We start from the raw sequence: 17143 nt of genomic DNA, 5'->3' as shown, positions 1-17143 counted from the left end.
GGAATTTAACTAAAGTGAAACACGATTAAATTATAAATAACAGCTTCAAAGCTGTAATTTTTTATTATGTTTCATCAGTTTTAGGTTTAACAAATTTTGGTAATTTAATACTCAGATTCCAGTGTAAATTCTATTTCGAATAAATTTTATTCTACAATTCAATTTTTAGCAAGTTCTATGTGCTATCTGCTTTCGGAGAAAAGGATGCGAAATTTATAGAAATATTAATCCTATTTCAGCATAAATTACCTTCATGTAATTTAATTACAAATACTTGAATTCAATTATATAACTCTGTTGAATTATTCTCCGTGAAGTAGACACAACGTGATCTTTACAATTCTCAAACAATAGACTGAAGACTGACATTCAGACTTCCGATTTCGCTACGTCGAGGGATCACTCGATCACACCATTACTCGGTGACGACGTGGTGACGGTTGTCGCAACATGCCCCGAAATCAGACCTTGAAGAAAATAATAATCATTGTTTCTTTATTAAGATTGGTTCTCAATAATCGACTTCCAATGTTTCGGACAGGTAGCTTCTGTTATAGCTGTTACAATTATTCAACTGTCACAATACAGGTAAACTTCTATCGCTTGTCTAACACTACCACATGGAACTGAATCCAATTACTTTTTGATCTAATATCATCTTAACTAGGAATGAAACGAACTCCTTTCAATAGTCATTGCAGCTCCCGTGTCCGAATGATTATGAAAGAATCCGTACTAATCTCACATAGGGGAGATGGGGGTAAGACGGACATGTTAAGGAAAACTTCAATTGTATCTTTGGAAACTCATGTTTTCGAAAATTTAAAAGCAGTTTCTTACAGTTCAATATTCTGGCCTTCAAAATAATTGGCCAAATGTTTTGTAAAAATGTGTTTTTTCATATTTTTTACTGAAATTAAAACAAGCCGAAAAGTAGAACATTTTTATCGGTGCGGGTATAATAGACATGTGGTGGGGGGCAAGTATGGAAAAGTTCATTCGCTTATTTCTCCACACCCAATTATAAATCACTCTTGTATCTGCTTGAAATGATCATGGCGAAAAGAATGCAGCAAGCAATCGTGAGATTGCACGTTGAATCATTTTTCATTCTCCGACCATCTTCATTCGGGATTGAGAGTGAACATAACAAAACAAAGAGTGGGAAATAACATTCAATGAATGAATACTCCTTTGGAAGGATCGCACAAAAAAAGTCACAGGAAGGTTGTGTCCGAGACACGACCGCATAGTTGACGTAGGATTCCGTTAGGGTATCTGTTGATTTCAGATATGTTTGAAGAATTACATCGTTAAACTCTTTGATAATGATTTGGTTTTAACGTCTCTGTTAGGGAACATATTGCGGTAGGAACGAATGTTCCCCCTACTAGTGATCCCCGATAATTGTTCAATTAATCGATTAATCGAATACTTCCTACAGAAATCGATTGTTAATCGAACGAATACTGCGCAACCAATGATCGAAGCGAACGAGTAATTTACGTCGATTAATCGATCCAAACCCAGAGAAAAAAAAGGACGGCCGCTGCAGTTTTATCCTGAACTTCAGTCATTATCTTTGACGCTCCCCTGAGCTCGTCAAGGAAACTCAATGCCTTCAACGCGAATTGAGCTTCGTTTACGAGTTAAGGGGAGCGTAAAAGATAATAATTGATTATCAGGCGGAATGAACACATTTTTGATTCTAGATGGCTTTCTAGCAAATGAGAAATATTAGTCTAACTAATTATTCCTTTCAGTGTGACGATTAATTGATTATTCGATTATTTAGGGCGATTAATCGTATCGAATAACAAACTGCTGAAAAGTATGCGTTTAGCTGATGAACGATTAATTTCAAAAATCGGGGATCACTACCCCCTATTTTCATGTATTTGCAATGTCGATTTCCCCCAGGCTGCTTGGTTTTAATTTCTCTGATAAGGAACACATTTCGGTGGGAACAAAAGCTCCCCCCCCCCCTTACTTTCATGTATTTGCAATGCCGATTTCCCTCAGGTAGCTTGGCATAGATGTCTCTGTTAGGGACCCGCCGCATGTGTCGTCAATTTCGACCAATCAGAAGTGTGTATTTCCGTTAGGATAGGGGTTGAGATTATTCAATTATTCGATAGTTAGTTCGGTGACAAATATTATTTTATTCAATACAAATAATTGTTATGGAGTGCGTGATTGAATCGGGAGAAGGTGTGGTTTACGATGGCAATTTGGAAGGCAAACTAGAGGGGAAGAACTCTCTTTCGGCGACTGAGCAATAATCGATTGAAAATTATATAATTTTCGCGATGCGAAACATTTTCCGTAGCGCGCGCATTCAATATTGGATAAGAAAATTTTCTACTGATGGGAAAGAATAATTTTCAGAAGCTTTCCTGTTAATTGCGATTGATTGAAAAATCACAAAACCAAATGTATTTGGTTGCAGTGTTTTATGGACAGAAAACATTAGAATAAACTCTTTCGCATCAAGGTATTTTTCAATTCCCAGGGGAACTGGCAGATTATTTTTCAGCAACGATTAGTTCTTTCCAGGTTTTCCTCGATACTCGAAGCCCACCAGTGGTTAAGGCTAACTCGATAACCACCTGTTAATAGCACTTAATTGAAAAATATTTGGTCGCAGTGTTACATGGATAGAAAACATTAAAATGAACTCTTTCGCATGAATGTATTTATCAGTTCTCATGGGAACTGGCAGACTATTTTTCAGCAACGATTGAATCTTTCCGGAATTTTCTCGATGCTGAATGGCATGCAAACGAAGAGTTCCGCGCGTGTATGTGTGTGTGTGTGGCGGCTGCTCCGATCTCTTCCCGGGGAACCGTTTGTGGCATCACTCTCCTCCTGATAGATGGCCCTTCTGGCCTAAGGTGCACAAACAGGTTCTTGGTGACACCGTTCATCCGCGCTTTCATGATATATAACTGAGTGGATTTCCGAGCGGCGCTCGCTTATATACCGATTGTTGATTTTAATAGCCTGTTTTGAACGCAATTTTAAGACTATTGAAACAAGTTTTTGGATCAAGAAGTAACAAGTATATAACGCGTAGACATTTTATCTATCGAATGAAGTGTTTATCATACCATTTCGTTCAGTTGTTTAAGAGTTATTAACGCTCAAAATCTCGGTCTCCGGCGTAACGCTTTCGTTTTCGAAACTTTGATTTTACACCCCGGTATAGAAATGAAAGACGTAGTCCTACGTCAAAAAGTATCAATTCACTTTTTGTTTTTTAAGTAATTCAAATATGTGGAATCAGGGTGGACATTCGTTTAGCCGCATCCTAAAATTTCAACAAAAAAAAATTTGTGCGGCAAATTTCGAGTCCAATCGGTACCTAGTATTTAGTATGTCCACTTCCATTTCGGATCACTTTGAAAACACGATTTGGCATCGAGTCAGACAGCTTTTAAAGTGTTGCCATATTGATTACAGCCCACCATTCCTGAATTACTGCCTTGAGACTGGAAATGTTGTTAAAATGTCATCCGTTTGCATAGACCAACTCGGCCAACTCGTTGACTTAAATTGTACCAATAGCAACTGTAAGGCTAGGCGCAAATTGAGAAGCGTATAGCGCTCGTAAGCGAACGCGAGACTACCAACACGACTCATACGTGCCACAAACGTAGCGTGGTGGAGCGCATATTAAGTCGCAGTTTGGTGTAAATAACATGCCACTCGCATACAATGACTGATTAACACAGAGTTGCGCGATATATATATATATATATATATATATATATATATATATATATATATATATATATATTTACTAACACAATCACCCGACCAGTACAGCCATACAGTGTCAAACCCACGGCGCTATATGATTGTTCACCAACACAACTACCACAACCGGCATGACCAGCACGAGAAACTGTGGTTCAGCCACAGCGTCGCGCGAGTCGTGTCTCAAGAGCGCCGCACCATCTCGCGTCATCTGGCCAATTTGCGCCCTTCTATCTGTTTTCATTAGCCACAAAAACAAGCGCTATATCGCGCCAAGTTACTCGCGCTATATGCGTCTCAATTTGCACCTTGCCTAACAGTCCGGATCATCCAAATTGAACTTTTTTCGCCGGAAAATACAACATTTCTCCATTCTAGTTTCCATTCCATGTATTGCCGGGCAAAAATGAGATGGTTCTGCTTATGGGTGGCGGTCAGTTTTGGCTTCCCTTGAGGCTTCTTCCACATGATGTTTGGTGACTCATTCAAGATGCGCGCAATATGCCTCTTCGTTAATGGAACAACCGATTCTGCCTTAATGTATGAGCAGGACATCGTTTCCTGGTTGCTTCGTGTCTTATACTTCGTGTCTTAGACGCAAAGTAACTTTGGTGTTCCCATTTGTTGGTCGTTATATCCCATATTTCTGGCATTATTTAAAGAAACTCCGTATCACTTTCTCAGATAGACTCATTTTTGTTACGATCGAGCGATTAGAAAACTTTTGTTCACTGAATATCTTTATTATTTTCCGCCCCTCTTCCGTCAATAGAATACCTTTCGCCATTCCTTTAAATTCTACGTAAATCACTAATCTGACCAACTTCTGACGTTGCACATCTAATATTTATCTTGTAAATTGAACATTCCCAAGTATTTATTCAAAAAAACAGATGAAGGCTTGGTGGTTATGCGAAAACTCCATTTTTATGCCCTGCGGCTAAACGTATGTCACGGGAAAAAACGACGTTTGAATGTTTATATCCACCGATGTCCCCTTGTGTGTGTGATTGTGACGCACGTCCTTTCTATAAAAGTGACTTAAATATACTATCACTGTGTAGATTTTAGCCACCATGAGACCAGCCATTTCGGAATTGCTCTACACTTCAGCTACAGAACACACGTCTTACCTTCACCGCCTCCCAGACACGAAAGAGGACGAGTGTTCGTACTGCGTGATTGGGTTGGATGATGCAGGGTTGTACTAAACCCAAAAGTGGGCGAAATATGAGCGCAGGACTGTGTCGTATTGACACGGTGTTTATAAAGGGAAAGACTATACATTGCAGGCGAAATATGTTGGACGTATAGGGAGGATTACATACACTATCCACACAATCACTACAGCAAATAAGTATCCCGATAAAAAGAACATTCCTAGTTGTTTTGTAAGTGTTTCTATTTTCAAGCGCGGCTAAACGAATGTCTATCACTGTATTTCATTCGATATCAAAGAATAATAATAAAGGGAGAATCATTGTGATGTCAGTTCTATTTTAACAAGTGAATAAAGTGGGAGCTTAGCTCCAAAAGAAGTTTTTTTGAAGTATCTAAGTCCAGAAGTTATTAGTTCATGTCACCGTCGATTACAACGCTACTACCAAGAGATATTCTGTGCTAATCAGCCCCTTCTGCTAGCAACTTAGTCATAGACGCATTCATCCCAAAGCCAATCATCCTTGCTTCGTGTTTCAGCAAGGTATACAAGTCGAGTCGCTTGTTGCAGCAAGGCTGCGCATGCTGCATCATTCTCGTTCAGGAACGCAAGGCACTCAAACCATTCGTTTGGTTGTCCTCGTTTTTCAAACACGATAACAGTCTCTGCTGTGCTGCTAATTGCTGCCTTCAAGCATTCATGGAGGGGAGCAGCATCCAGTTCGTCTACCCCCGGTAACACAGTTTCAAGACGCTTCGAGTATGTTGCAGCAACCTCCTGTAGTCGGTGGTAACGTGTTGAGCGCTGATGTCCTATGTTATTGAGAACGTAGTTTGGCCATCACCAGGTAGTAGTCTGATTAAATTTAACGACATGATAGGTTCTGAAGTCGATGATATGGGAGCATAGGAGCTGTGGCAGTTGATAATGCTGATGTCAAAGAAGTGGCCTCGCATCCTCAGTCTGAACATTCTTCCATTGATCGGTCACTAGCCAATCTCCCGTTTCTGCATCTCCCCCATCACGATGAAAGCTGTACCCAGCTCGTGTGTATTATTGCAGCTCTGGTAGATGGTATAGCCACCTTTCCAGCACACCTCCTGTAGCGTTACGATTTTGAAATTGCGGGCTCTCAATATTTCCGAACGAATTCGGGTACTCGCAAGAAAGTTTAGAGACATTCAGTTCATGTTCCGAGTTTCCAACCTCTAGTCTGTGTTCTTTGCGGTCCCCGGAATAAATCGCTGCAGAAAACGACTGCAACAGAACAAACAACACAGAAAAAGTGTAGTAGGCTAGAAATATTGCGGCGCGGTATTGTATTTCAAAACAAAAATTAACTGGCCAAACGTATGCCGTCCGACGCTCGCTAAAGCTCGGTTAAAGGATTGTTAAATGATCGTATCCTATTTTTCAAACAAACCGGGCAATCAGTGGAACCCAGGTTTGCGTGCGAGATTCCGCCGCTTCTGACTACGGATCGGCGGTGGACTCGGATTGCGTCATCTTGGCGACTTGGGCCGCCTCGATTCCTTATCCCAGCTAATTACATTGACCTCAAGCCGAGATCAGCAGCATCACATCACATCAGTTTGACAGTAGCAACCGCTACCCAACGAGTGATATAAATACGGGTACACTTGCCGCAAAATTATCATTCCCATTCCAAACTCTGTACACGATAGTCGAAACAAACAGAAGTGAATTGTTATAGTGCCACGAGTCTTTCTCTGCAGTTATTAGAGGCGAATGAACTGAAAAGTTTAAAGCCTCTTTAATTCAACATCATCATCTCTGCAGTGTTGAGCCGACCCCCAACAAAAGCCTTTGTCAAGGGGAGGAGGTGGCAACACCAAGTGGAGCAGGACCTGGTGAGCAAAGGGTGACTACCGAATTCGAGAGAAATAACCACGATCCGGTTCGATCCAATCCGGTGCTCGACGACGGACCAGATCAATCGACCGACGACAACTATGGAGAATCATGGACCAACACGGCTTTCCCCGAAAAATTGCAAAATTGCCGGACAGCAGCCCTGTAAAGATGGTGTTCGCATCGAATCCGGTAGGAACGAGAGGGAGAGGAGCCCAGCGAGCGTGGTGGTTGGACCAGGTGGAGCAGGACTTGGCAAGAATCGGTGCAGCCGGGCGTTGGAGAACTGCAGTCATGGATCGGGATTATTGGCGAAAAATTGTGAAGAAAATCTTATCTCTCAATGGGATGTAGTATCATCTATATAAATAAAAATGTAAAGCAAAATCTGTTGGTAAGCGGAAAACTCGAAGAAGTAATGGCCCGATTTTAGCCTTCTTTATTTTGTTGTATTCGCCTCTTCCCGTAGATCATAATATAATAGTGGAGAGAAAAACCGGAAAATTCGGAAAATTGAATTCCCACATATATCATAATAAGCGTTGTTAGTCCATTCGATGTTTGTGCTATCGAAATTGATATTTGTTCGTTAGTGGAAATGGATTTTCAGGCGAAATAACGCATTTCCATATCTTCTATATAAATAAAAATGTAAGGCAAAATCTGTTGGTAAGCGCAAAACCCGAGTAAGGAATGGTTCAATTTAAGTCATCTATAATTCGTTGTATTCGTCTCTTCCCGTAGATCAATATAGCGGAGAGAAAAATCGAAAAATTGAATTCTCATATGTTCTACAATTAGCTATGCGTTGTTAGTCCATTTGATGTTGACGCTAACGAAATTGATTTTTGTTCGAAAGTGGAAAAGGATTTTCAGACGTAATAATGCATTCCTATATCTTCAAAAATGGAAGGCCAAATGTGTTGGTGTGCCCTAAACCCGAGGAAGGAATGGTCCGATTTGAGCTGTCTTTATTTTGTAATATTCTCTGTATCAACATGTATTTCATGCAACGGAGAAACATGTTATTTCCAAATGCTTAAAGAATCTTGAACGAGAATTGTGTCTGAAAATAATTTTATATTATAAGGACGAATTTTTGTAGAAGTACTAGACAATTTCTAGTAAAAGGAAATTATAAAGGGTCAAAGGGTAATCAATCAATGAAGAGTTCAGTGATTGGACTCACTAACGGTCACTTAGTAAGAAAACGTAGATGTTTGAAAGTATTCAAATCAAAAAATCTGTTTCGGGCGGGACGAAGTTCGTCGGGTCAGCTAGTTATAAATAAACCACGATCCGAGTTGATTGGAGAAATGTTGTGAATCAGGCCATGTTGTAATGACGTCAAGTCAAAATAAATTAAAACCGGACAGGCTGTTTAACCCTTTAACGGGCCGTGGAAACTAGGCAACGAATCGACTCCAACTTCAGAGAAAATAATCCTTACATGAGGAATAATACATGTTTACAATTGAAAAAAAAATTAACTATTCCAAGTGTATTTTTTGTTGGTGGCAATATAGTTGCCAGTACCCGTTAAAGGCTTAATACAGGACCTAACATTGTTAAATAAAGGTAGTTACCAAGGTATGTTCAGTGTCAGTTTTTTTTTACTAATAGATAATAAAATGAAAGAATGTCAAACCATTTTGTTTTATTGATTGATTATAATCGATTATTATAATTCCATGCCTTGCACTTCGTCTTCGCTAAAATCGGACATACTGGACTCAGTGGAACTTCGCGCAGGTTCCTCGTCACGCAGCGCCTTCTCGGTAGCGTACCGTCGGACGTATTCCGCAACCCTTTTTCTATAATCCTCCGGCTTATGGAGGAACATCGCCGCTGCAGCCCCGTTCAGCGGATCGGCCGGGTTAGGGTAGGTCAACAGCTGGGGCAAAAACGATTCGAAGATGTTGAACAAATCGTACAGGGCCGTCCAGGTCTGGTTTATTACATCCAGACAAACCGCGCCGGACCCCTCGTCAATGTTGGGATGATAGATCTTGTTCATGAAGGCGATGCTTGGCGACTTGAAGGGATACTGTTCTGGCAGGTGAACACGAACCTTCCACACGCCACCCTCGTATGGTGTCCCCGCTGGGCCACAAAACTTGACTTGGAAGTCGTTCAGTCCGTTGAGGATGTTTACCTCAAACTTGCTCTCAATCAGCTTGATTACATCGGTATCGATTCGACGTTTTCCTGTGCTTGGGGAAGACATGTTGCTGAAAAGATTGGTGTGAAACTTGGCATGAAAACTAACATTTGATTTTGTAAGTCAACCTGCTGCAGCTATTCCAAATCCTTCGTTCTATGAACGGGTTGTCTTCAAATTTAGGTTATGTTAGTTTGATGCACCAATAAATTCCAATCGCAGCTGTGCTGTTTCCTATCCGGGTCGTTGAACCGTCGTCGTTGTTGCAACCACAAACCACACACAATAGCAATGCCTTCTACGTACAACACAACACACTCTCTTCACGAAGTGCGCAATAGGGACGATTAAATGTTTGTTTCCGAACAGCAGTTTCCGTTGTTCCGTTAAAATCACTTACCGGTCGTCAGCAAGATGAAAACAGCTGGAAGTAAAGTTATCCCAATATCAGATATCAATTGCAGTTAAGAGAAGGAATATTAAAAATATAGAACAAAAGAGAATCACTACCAAGTCGATGCTTTTCCTATACGGACTACACGATGGCGAAAAGTGCTCTTCGCAATGCGATATGTAGTGCAAGATGTATAGAAATATTACTACTAGGTGGGCCAATCTGCTAAAACCACTCTGCAGCCATCTTGAAAGTCTACTGTGTTCTGTTTACAAACAAAACACAATACGTTTTTTATAACCAAATTGCCATGTGATACGGCCATTTGCATAACAGACGTCTCTTCATTGAAAACGAATCGGGCTTTTTCAACGCACGAAGACACAAGCACGGATAAAAAAGCAGATTCGCTGGAAATTGGAGAAATAATCCCGGTTGAAGTAAGTAGCTATTGGCCATCTTCGTTAATGTTTGTAATGTTTACATTTGTTTGCTCTGCAGGCATCTTCACATTCGTTTTTATACCGGTCCCACAACGAGTGGTGCATACATTTGGAGCTTCTACATATCTACAATATCTCCGGTAACGGCTCGTGATCTGCGTGTTTTAACGGAATGTTTTAGATGGACTATTACTCCGGCACTTCCACCCTCAGTGGCCAGTGGCATCCCAGAAAGACGGGTGTCGCGTCCCTGTACTGAGTCCAAATCGTACGCTGAAACGCCAGATAGTGTTGCTACCAGCTAAAGCTAATGATCGTTCGTTCAATGGTGCAGCTGCTGCAGCTGCTAATGCCGCTCCAGTTAAAGGACTGTCCAAATATGAGGATGACCAGTGTATCGTATCAAAAATTGACAGTCGCAGAAATTTTGAAACGGGAACAAGGTTTGAAGAATCTTCAGGAAGAACTTTGCAACGAAGAAACTATTGAAGAAGTTGAAACAGTCTAAACACGTAATGATGAAAGAAAATTTCATCGTGACTTCAAATACAAACATGAACAACCCTCGAGCTTCGATAACAGTCCCCTAACGAAAGGGTTACTCAGTGCGGTCGCATTCCCAGCTCATTCGAAAAACATAAAGTCAGTTAATACAAATCCAGTCAGGTAAGACTTTTTTACTTTTCGTTTTCACATTCATCATTCCATCTATTCTTTCAGTTGTGGGTCGCCTATCAATACCGCGAAACCGCTTCAACGTTTACTTTTACATGCGGGAGGTACCTTTTATACCGCGACATATGTTACCTATTGGAGCAATCCGATCAGGGTCCAATCTAATCATCACACCGTCAGTGACGATAACTCCCACGAGTGCACCTTCGAATAGTGTAAAACTCAAAGCACTCTGATATCAGCTGGAGAAAACCTTGCTATAGGTATGGTATTGATTGTATCTGATGCCACAAAGTTAATTAAAAAATCGTCCACAGATCCCACCGCTCACACCCAAAATGCACTTCATTCCGAATGGATGCTGAGGTGGCTGTTGGGAGGATATACAATAATTCCGTAGATTAGTCAATGAGCTATTTTAGAAGAAAATAATACGACGTTCTTATAGAAGATTACTATAATGTGCTTTCCCCGGAGATCCTTCCAGCTGTGGGGACAGAAGGTGGATGTCGTCTTTTGCACATCAATTACAATTGGTCGTTCGGATTCTGTTTCTCCCTGCGGCACGAACACATATGTAACGCAGCAACGGGACCATTTCTTGAACAGTATTTCTAATAATAATTCTCTGTCCAACAGATATTTTGGTTCCACAACACAAGGTTCTAGAGGACATCCGTGCAAGAACATGCAAAGCAAGGATTGTTATAGTGATACACTTTCTCATTGGGAAGAGAAATTCTGTGAGTGCGCGTGCGAATGTGGTTGTAACGAACAGGAAACCGATGAAGGGGCATCTTTTTTACGCGATTCTCTTGAAATTACGCAATATTTTCACGCATTTTTTTGTGAGCGTATCAGTTGCGTCAAAATGAAGTGATACTGATAGCAACTGCATGTGTAATTACTGGAAAGGTTTGCCGACCAACATACCTATTAGTAAACTTGAAGTATGGAAAGTATCGTGTTTGGGCATTGTGTGCTTCGAGTTTGGCGTCGATTTACCACCGCTCGAGCAGAAGCGGCCGAGGTCACGGTAAAACCTTCCGGAGTAAAAGGTTCATTGCACTGATTCACATACGAACAAATGTTGATGGTTTAGAAAGGATACCAAGAAGGATAAGCTATGCTCTTGTGTAACATTGAATATGATGATGTGTATGAACATCCGGATGAGGACGTTGAGGACCGGCAAATGTTTTCCGATACGGTCGAGATGCGAGCGGGAAGAAATATTGCTGAATTTATTAGAAAATTATTTCGCTATTTCGCAAAACCGATGGGTCGGAATAAGGTGATCAATGTAAAGTTCAGCGAGGATGATAGCGAAGAGAAAAATCTATAGACCAGAAAAAAGAGTTAGTGAAAAAATTGTTCATTTAAGTACGTTAAACGTTTTTAATTCAAGCAGTAACGACACTGCTTTGCTCATTGATTAGTAATTGAGCTGCTATTTGGATGAATAAGAGTGAACATACTATTTCGTAAATTTACATGTACATATTTAATAGAATTATGTATTTAAATAGAAGTAAACTTTTTTTATATAAACATATGTATTTCAGTATTTTGCGGATAATCGGAATAATTATCTGAATAAATATTGATCGTAATGACCTGAATATTCATTTTCGACATTCAAGATTTTATTTATTCCTAGAGATGATTCTAGTTTACTGATTGAAAAATATACTGTATACTGGTATACTTGCACTCTCAGTGGCCGAACGAGAAGAGAATGGATGGAGTTCAGGCAGCTACAAACCCCCCAGTGACTGTTCTCCCGACGGCGGAAAAAATCAACTGATTGGTAATTGGCGGAGGCTATGATAAACTCAACAATATGTTAGGAGTGATCCGACCGACACCCGCCCGAGTTCGAAGTTACCGACGCGACAGACTTCGAAAATTAGAAAAAAAAGGAGAAACATAGAAAAAAAGCCTTCTGCATGCTCACACAAAAACCGAAAAAGGGTAGCAAACATTCTATGGTTTCATTTGTGTATGTGCTATCTAGGGTATATCGATAACCAAACAGCCTTGAAGGATAGAGTCGCTAGGTGAATAAACAAAAAACATTTGAGAAAAATAGACGCATATTATTATTCGTTCTTCAAGCTTGTTTTATTTTCTGAACTGAACAATTGCTGCACACTACTCGATTTTCCAACGATTTTTAAGACCGATTGGGTCACTGCACTGAACCTGAAACGAGATGCGCAGCCAGTTGTCGTTTTTGTTAGGAAACCTGACGAGAAGGTACATATCTGTGCCGATTACTCAATCGGCGCTAGAAGCAAACTAATCCCTCCCAACGTTCGAAGGTATTTTCACCAAACTTGTTGTGTGTCTCCAGTGTAATAAACCCTTCCGGCGCGTATCTGTGAGTAGAAGAGGATGATGCTGCTTTGTTGACTACTGTTACCATTCACGACTGAAGAAGTGCCGATCCAACTGGAAGGAGGTCAAATACTTCGAACACATAATTAATGCAAATGAAATCCAAGACAGTTTCAACCATGTCCCAGATGCCAATTACTACTTTAGTAATGCTTGCACTCGCGTTGGTTTTCACCTGTACCAAATTCCATTACATGGTCGTCGTTTCACGCTGTAAATAGATCATCGTTAGCCGAGAATTGAAGAAATATTTGTTGTTGATAGTTCCTCACGCTTAATTTGTTTTCTGAATAGAACAAAACGAAATAGTTGAAAAAGTTTCGCGCATATGAACATATGAACATATGTATTAGTGACTCCCTTCCGCATTTTTTCTAAACAATCCCCTATCACATTCCTCGCTACTCACCACTCCCCTCGCTAACTTACTGAAGATACGGACTCACCTTAGTGATACTTCTATACATCTTGATGTAGTGATCCCCGGTAATCGTCTTATGCCTTTTTTAGAATGAGCGAATTTTTCTGAAGCGAAACTGGATCTTGTGAAATGTTTCCGCTAAAGTCATTCACATTGAATTACGAAATTATGCGAATCTGTCAAACTATCTTCCTTACAACGAAAACAAGTTGTACGAGATTAGTGAGACAAATTCATATTACTCACAAATGTGAGTTCAAGTAAATCTCGAACTCGATATAATTCAATATTAGAAAATTTAGTAAAGTATTAGGCTGTCAAAAAATTCCTGCGGTATTTTTTTTTGAATTTTCATTTGTTCATAAAATTAGTTACAATCATCTGTTTTAAGTCAAATATGCGCCGTTTTGTTCGATGACTTGTTCCCAACGAGATGCCAACTTCATAATACCCCTGTTATAGGAGCTCGCTTCCTTATTGGCAAAAAACTCGGATAGCCAATTTTCACAGGATTCTTTTGTAGACTACCTGACTACCTAGCTCGTTTGCTATGGACAGGTGGTAGTCACTTGGTGCAAGGTCCGGACTATACGGCGGATGCAAAAGAACCTTCCATCCGAGCTCCCGAAGCTTCTGGCGCGTCACCAAAGAAGTGTGTGGCATGGCGTTGTCCTGATGGAAGACAATGCGGCCTCTGTTTATCAAAGATGGCCTCTTCTTCATGAGTGCTACCTTCAAGCGGTCCAGTTGTTGGCAGTACAGGTCCGAATTGAGCGTTTGGCCATAAGGAAGCAGCTCATAATAGATTATTCCTTGACAATCCCACCAAACACACAGCAGAACCTTCCTGGCCGTTAATGAGGGCTTGGCCACCGTCTGAGCCGCTTCAGCGGGCTTCAACCACGACCGTTTGCGCTTCACGTTGTCGTAAGTGACCCACTTTTCATTGCCAGTCACCATCCGCTTCAGAAACGGGTCGATTTTGTTGCGATTCAGCAGTGATTCATATGCGTCGATACGGTCAAAGATGTTTTTTTGCGTCAAAGATGTTTTTTTTGCGTTTTGCGATACGGTCAAAGATGTTTTTTTTGCGTGTGGCACCCATACATCGAGCTTCTTTGTGAATCCAAGTTTCTTCAAATGGTTAATAACGGTTTGATGACTTATCCCCAGCTCTTGGCCGATGCTACGGCTGCTACTATGCCGGTCTTTCTCGGCTAATTCAGCGATTTTGTCGCAATTTTCGACGACAGGCCTTCCGGAGCGTGGTGCATCTTCGACGACCTCTACACCAGAACGAAAACGTTGAAACCATCGTTGTGCGGTGGAAATGAAAACTGTATCGGGTTCATAAACTGCACAAATTTTATTGGCAGCTTGAGATACATTTTTGCCTTTGTCATAGTAGTACTGTAAAATATGTCGGATTTTCTCTTTATTTTGCTCATTATTTGCGACACTATAACTCACGAACGACTTCCATATTGCTCACAAATGTGAATTCAAGTATATCTCGAACTCGATACAATTCGATATTACAAATTTCAGTAGAGTATTAACATACATTCGCGCTTCGTTCTGATTGGTCGGCGAAAAAAATTGTCGAAAATTCGCGTAAATTTGTCTTCATTGTGAAGGGTTGAAAAGCAAGCTATAGCGATAATCGTTCGACTAATTGATTATGCCGGAATTACAATCATCTACAATGAGCGCGATTTTTTTCTTCAATAACGATTTTTATCAGAGCAAAGCGCGAAATCACCCATGACAGTGCGAAAAAAGATAGAACTCTCCAAGCTTTGGCTGCGAAAATCGCGTTGCTTTGACAGGAGACACTACATACATCAGACAGGTGGAACAAGATATGTTAGCTGGGTGGAACGATATATCGAAATAAATCTCGCGTAACTTTTGAAAAGGTCCTATGTAACAAATGTAAACAAATCGAGTTAATGGATGCACTCTATTAGTTTTTAATCATTGAATGTATTACAAAAACAATCGTTCACGTATCTATCTTCTTCATCTTTTTGTCGCCGATACAAAAAATATCCAATGTACAGATTCGAATTTTGAGCACCCGGCTGTTACTTCGGACGCCACTTTCCTCCGACGGCCGAAACGTCCGAAGTAACAAAGCAGTCAATACAACTCGCAGTCGTACTTCGGTCGTATTGGAATTTGTTTCTTACAGGTGTTGTTATCGATTTCAGTGCAATTTAACGAGTGATAACAGTAATAATCAGTCTTTAGAACGAAATGCTGATATTTGGATTGTTGTTCATTAGTTAGTTTCAATTTTTTATAGTGCAACGTAATATGTCCAATGTGCAAACGCGGGCAGTCAAAACGTCCAATGTAACATTTTTCGCTCCGAGGCTTCAACCTTAATCTCGAATCACGGAACAATAGTTACGATTGGTTTTACGGAGTTATTCTTGACAGCTAGTGGTGAAAACAGTGATAAAGATTGATAGCTTTTAAGACAATTCGCGAAATAATGTTCGGGTCTTCAACTACGTTTTTCTCGAGTTGGCGAAAATGTTACATTGGACCTTTTCAAAAGTTACGCGAGAATTCGCGAAATAATGTTCGGGTCTTCAACTACGTTTTTCTCGAGTTGGCGAAAATGTTACATTGGACCTTTTCAAAAGTTAAGCGAGAAATGTTCAGCTCTATACATATGAAACGCTTCATCAAGTGAGAGCTGAGTCGATCACTTATTGCAAACTTATTATTTCATAATTATTTTTATACATTTTTGTTAATTTTCGATTGAATTCGTTAGTTTTTCAATTATTAATTAGTAGGAATTTTATAGTTGCATTAACACTTATATTTTTGATATGATTTTGATTTTGTTCCACCAATCTAGTACGATATTGTCCATAACAAATAATGGCAGTATGATTAGTGGGATGCAGGTTTGACGGACAGATAATGACAGATTATCGCGCGATATCGGGCACCATTGTGAAGAGCTACTCTGAAGAATATCGCGAGTGAGTATATCGCATGCGATTAAAAGCCTGCATTGTAAAGGAAGCATTAATCGAATATTTCCTACAGAAATCGACTATTAATCGAACGAATACTGCGCAACCAATAATCGAAGCGAACGAATAATTTACGTCGATCAATCGATCCCAACACAGAGGATTTTTTTTTTGAAAGTTTTTTTGATTATATTTAATTTACCACTATTGCATCTCGTAAACACCTTGGCATGTATGTCTTTTGTTTGTGGGCTTTTGTTTTGTCATTCGCGATATCAGTGGACTAGAGTCGACGTCTGGTGGCCAGTACCAATTAGGGGCCATAATTTGGGTTCCAAACTCATTAGTATAGTCTCAATCAGATTAGAAGACACAAATCCAGTTATCAAATGAAAAAGTTTACATCATGTTATTTAATTGCTTGAAACACGTATTTCTGATTTTTATTCAAACACTAGTTGACCCGGCAAACTTCGTCCCACCCAAAATTTGTTTTTTGTTATCAATATCTTCAAACATTCACGTTTTCTTACTATGAGCAAGTTCATGGGTCCAATCGCAGAACTGTTCATTGATTGATATTCTAATCGACCCCGTTGAATTTTGTGTGGTAGCTCCCCCTTAGAGAGAGGGGGTAGATTGTCCAACCACCTTAAAAACATTTATTACACCCAAAAACATCCACATGCAAAATTTGATTCTATTTGCTTGATTAATTCTCGAGTAATGCAGAAATTTGACTTTCATTTGTATGGCAGCCCCCCTTAGAGAGGGGGGTGGAGAGTCTAACCACCATAGAAACATTTATTGCATCCTGAAACATTGTCTGTCTAATTTTCATTTGCTCGATTAATTCTTGCATA

The 17143-nt window shown here is 40.1% G+C and overlaps 1 long non-coding RNA gene across 1 annotated transcript; it reads left to right on the top strand.

Moving 5' to 3' along the window:
* Positions 1-8469: 8469 nt before the first annotated feature.
* Positions 8470-11917, top strand: LOC129768309 (uncharacterized). The gene is made up of 5 exons (XR_008741656.1): positions 8470-9785; positions 9847-10454; positions 10509-10726; positions 10781-11040; positions 11103-11917. It is a non-coding gene; the product is annotated as an uncharacterized LOC129768309 (long non-coding RNA).
* Positions 11918-17143: the final 5226 nt, after the last annotated feature.

This window comes from Toxorhynchites rutilus, chromosome 2 (genome assembly GCF_029784135.1).
Source record: "Toxorhynchites rutilus septentrionalis strain SRP chromosome 2, ASM2978413v1, whole genome shotgun sequence".
In the NCBI taxonomy this organism is placed as follows: domain Eukaryota; kingdom Metazoa; phylum Arthropoda; class Insecta; order Diptera; family Culicidae; genus Toxorhynchites; species Toxorhynchites rutilus.
The sequence above is the reverse complement of the archived record's forward strand: the minus strand, read 5'-3'. Positions and strand labels throughout refer to the sequence as shown.